Below are 5,000 nucleotides of genomic sequence, written 5' to 3' on the forward strand. Positions count from 1 at the left end.
CCCGGGTGGCACGATATTCAACCCCTTACAGAAATCGCGCTAGATTTGGTAGCGCTTTCATACTGTTAGGGAAGTTTGTCTGACTTGTCAACACTGCCCAGACAATGCTACAATACCAGTTAGTGCTTTCATTCACGCGATAGAGCGTTGCTACACGTGGTGACCCGGGAGTGCTTTTTGCATCTTATTTATCGGGATTATCTACCTCAATCAGTGTGATATTAGTGTAAACATGCCTCAAGGAACTAAGAGGAAGCTTTTATATGCGAGTGACAGTGATCCATTACGCAATAGTGTGTATAAAATCAGCCATGCACAGAAGGACTCGTACACCTTCAACCCCTCTTCCTCGTTGCCAAATCCACCAAATAATTTTTTCTGCACGTTTATGGTGTCCCTAAGAACTTGCTCTATCTATCTGGTGCAAAAGGTGCTTGAAACCAAACTGCGCTGATACCAACCATCGTGCAGGATCGTCTGAGCACGCCGTAGCACGCCCCCCGAGTCTGGTAGTAAAAGTTGCCGCTACTGATTCTCGCACCAGATCTACAACTTCCGACCTTTCTCATGGCCATCCTAGAGTGAGTATATGATTTTTATGTGTCTTGGCCGATGCGCCTGAGTATTCCAAAGAAGTTAAGGATGATTTTATTCAATTTGGTAAGACTCGATTTTTCGGTCATAAATTTGTCATGAGGGACGAATTGGTTTGAGGGGTCGTCGGATTTTACGGGTTAAGCAATTTCACTGTGGTGACATAATCCAATGAACTATGAGTCTGATCCCATCAAATGTACCAATCATGATGAGGCGTCCTCATGTATCCGGCTTTATCGAATACATCCGCTAAAATTGGAAGCCCACCAATTATTGCCTTCAAATTCAAAGTAGTAATCTACTTAGAAAGTTCCCCAGAGTTCTAGAGGTATTGAATTAACCCGTTTATCATGTGCTTGTGTTCTTATGCCAACTTATCCATGTTACACATTGTTAACAGTTTGTCTTCAATGGGAATTATTCAAGTGTTGTGTCACATGTTTTCTAAATGTAATCACTGTGGAATTTATTCTATTTTGTCTTCAAATAGTGTTTAATGGGAATCATTCAAATGTTGTGTCACATGTTTTCTAAATGTAATCACTGTGGAATTTATTCTATTAAATCGATTTCTTCTAGTTTATTTAATTAGCCCAGGGTTGTGATTAGCTAAATGAGTTGAATCATTCTTTATCCCCTTTCAAGTACTGAAATTTATACACGGCGCTCAGGGGGAAGCGTGTGTGGACCCGGTCGGTGATGCAAATTTTCTGGACTTCGGCTCCCACTGTAGCTATCTACCCTCACCCGTTCCACCCCACATCCTCTCCTTTCCACTGTCCAGGGATTTGCGATATGGGTGACCCTTCAGAGATTTTCTCTCTATCAACTTAGCTAGCCCCCGTGTAGGGGGGAAAAGCCTTTGGTATCTGTATGTATGTATGACTTAGCTTTAGTAATCATTAAGATTCTCAAGTCTATCCACCACGTCAAGGTGTCAACTCTCGGATATATATATATATATATATATATATATATATATATATATAAATGCATGTATATATATACATATTTATATATATGCATATATATATATGTATATATATATATATATATATATATATATATATATATATATATATATCCTAGAGCGGCGCAGAACGTTTCAGCTGACTTGGCTAATCAGGTTCAATCTCCATGGACGCTAATCCTATGGGTCAAACAGAGGATTTTTGTAGAAGAAATCAGGCGCCTTAGGGCGTGTCAGAGAGTCAGTTTAGGACACAAGTGCCATGTAGAAGTCGTGTCGCCTCGGGCAGGATTGTCGGCTGATGTTTGTCTTCTGTACTCCCCCTGTTTTTTTTTTTTTATTCATAGGATGATTAACTCAGCTAGAATGTTATGTGACGTCTATGGCAGTGACGTGGGAAGCCTAGTCAGTAAATCTCTCTATTGGTAATTTCTCTTTCATCCCCGTTAAAAGATTTTTGAGCGGGAATCTTCTGTTTTTAAACTTATTACTCAACTATATGTCTTGATTGTAATCACTTTTGTAATCCTAGTAACTTTAATGAATAGTTTCAACTTTCCAATCGTGTTTTTGTTCCCATTTGTCACGACAAAATATAACGTGAATGGCGGCCTTGTAATTTTCTTTAAGTTACCCAGAAGTATGAGCGACATTCGTAACAATATGTATATACATGCATATATATTTAAATATGCATACATATATAGCTACATATTTCAAAATACATAGCGAAATACGCTGCTATTAGGAGCAACACAAAGAAGGTGCCAACTTAGATCGGTGATGAAATGTCCGATGATCTATTGTCCGGCAGGTTCCACACATTCTACACTCACGATAGTTTTTCAGATTTTTACACTTTTACTCATTTTCATACATGATTTTGGAAACGCATTTTATTTTATTTTGTTCTATTTTATTTTCAATAGATTAAAGAATTAATAATTTATTCATTTACAGGTCTCTGTCCACCCACCCGCGTCCCTTGCCTAGTTGGTGGGATTGCGGTGTCGGGTCTACTATGTATACCGTCAGCATTATCCAGGAGTATCAATCCTGTGAAGAAACTCTAAGCGAAACCGGTCAGGAATAAACTCGGTCCTAGACCCGTGTTTTACTCTTCCACCTTTCCGTAAATATACATATATATACATATATATATATATATATACATATATATATTTATATATATATATATATATATATAATTGTTAAGTGGAAATAGTGAACTCATAAAAAAAAATTATTTCTATTAGCCCTCCTTTGCCTTATATGTATGGTTTAATTAAGACACGTAAACTAAATTACCCGGTAAGACCAATCGTTTCTACAATAGGTTCAGCTTCATATAAACTTTCGAAATGGTTGGTAACAATTCTTAGTTTAGACCTTGTTAACAAACTAGGTGAGGTAAAACCAGATTATAAATTTAAATTGGTAAGTTATGATGTTGTTAGTTTATCTACCAAAGTTCCTTTGGATGATCTTTTAATCTATCTAAAAGAAGAATTAAATAAGCACGATTTACAATTACCCTCAAACACCTTAATTAAACTGATTAAATTGTGTGTTAAAGAATGCAAGCTCCAATTTAATGATAAATTTTATTCTCAGAAATTTGGCATGAGCATGGGTAATCCTCTCTCCCCCGTATTCAGTAATTTATATATGGAGTTTTTTAAACTAGAATATCAAGTAAGATCATTCCCCCTAACATGATATGGCTGCGGTACATTGATGGCATCCTATGTCTGTAGCCCATTCAAGTTAATGTAAACTTATTAATTTGGTCATTTCCATTAAGTTCATGGTGGTGATAGAGAATGAAGATATTTTGCCTTTCCTTGATTGTAATATCTACCGCCGTGAAAGGAAGTTAAAGTTTTGTGTATATCGTAAACCAATCAATGTTTGTTCATATTTACACTATTATTCCTCACACCCTGATGACGTAAAACGATTTTTTTTCTTCGATGTTCCTCAGGGCCCTAAGCATTTGCAGCCCAGAGTACATCGATGATAAAATAAGATGTATTTACGATATTGGTACTAAGCTGCAATACCCCACACATGTTCTTGATACAGCTTACAATTGTGCTAAAAGAACATTTCATAACCTTAGGTTAACTCAAACTTTCAATATGAACAACTTGTTTTACTAAGGTATTACATAGTGACTGACACTATTATATACTATCACATACTATGCTATTGCATAATGATAAATGTGCCGAAACGAGAAACTTTTTGTATCATTGAAACATCAAATGGTAATGTTAATTCTTACGTATACACTTTCATTCCTTACAATCTTAACATGCAATTCTTGGGTCTAGCTCAAGATGCATTCTAATATTGACTCTCCATTTCTGAAGTATGCCTTGTCATCCTGAGGAGTAAAAGATTAGTTATCTCTGCATTCGACCGACCGTATCTATGTCGACAGTCTGCACATAGCACGGAAACCTTGTGAATTTTGTGAATCCCTGCAGTTCCCACATATCAATGCCATTTCGGCTGTGCCTTTTGAAGCAGTAATTATATTCCTGGGAACAAATTTATCTTTTTGTATATAAGTATATACATACACGCATATATATATATATATATATATATATAAATATATATATATATATATATATATATATATATATATACACTGTATATATATATATATATACAAATATGTTTATATATAAATATACATACATATATATATATATATATATATATATATATATATATATATGTATGTATGTATGTATGTATGTATGTATGTATGTATGTATGTATATACATATGTGTGTGTGGGGGGGCTGAGTACGCCCATGATACGAATAAAGCAGAAATAGTGTATATTGTGCTAGCTATGGTGCTGAAGCGAGATTCAAGTGGGGAAATGAGAGATGAAGGAAGGACAGATAGCGTGTCTGTCACTACAGAAAGTGAGGAAGAAGGGGAAGAGAAAAGAGAGAAGGGTGAATCTCGAAACACTGAATCGCGATTAAACGAATTGCTGTTGAAGTTACAGATAGCTAGAACAGAAGCTGAAATAAAAAGGGAAGAAACTAAGAAAGCTAGAATAGAGAGTGAATACCTTAGACTTCAAGCTGAATTGCAAGAAAATTGACGAGAGCTACCAGACTCTCAACTCCAGCATGGGAGACATACTTTTTCTGTGGTGCTCAACGCTAAATTGCTTTCTGAACTCGATGAATCACAGGTAGATACCTACTTTAGAATGTTTGAAGGAATAGTGAAAGATTATCAATGGCCTAAGGAGTATTGGCCTGCATTGTTGCGAACAAGCCTCAGAGGTAAACCGCTAGATATATACGGTGCTTTGGAGGATTCCCAAACAAAAGACTACGAACTAATTAAGTCAACCATCCTACGAGCTTGTGAGTTAGTACCTGCAGTTTATAGGGTAAAA

The sequence above is a fragment of the Oratosquilla oratoria genome, chromosome 14, assembly GCF_046742065.1.
Source record: "Oratosquilla oratoria isolate Oo_2021 chromosome 14, ASM4674206v1, whole genome shotgun sequence".
Lineage (NCBI taxonomy): Eukaryota > Metazoa > Arthropoda > Malacostraca > Stomatopoda > Squillidae > Oratosquilla > Oratosquilla oratoria.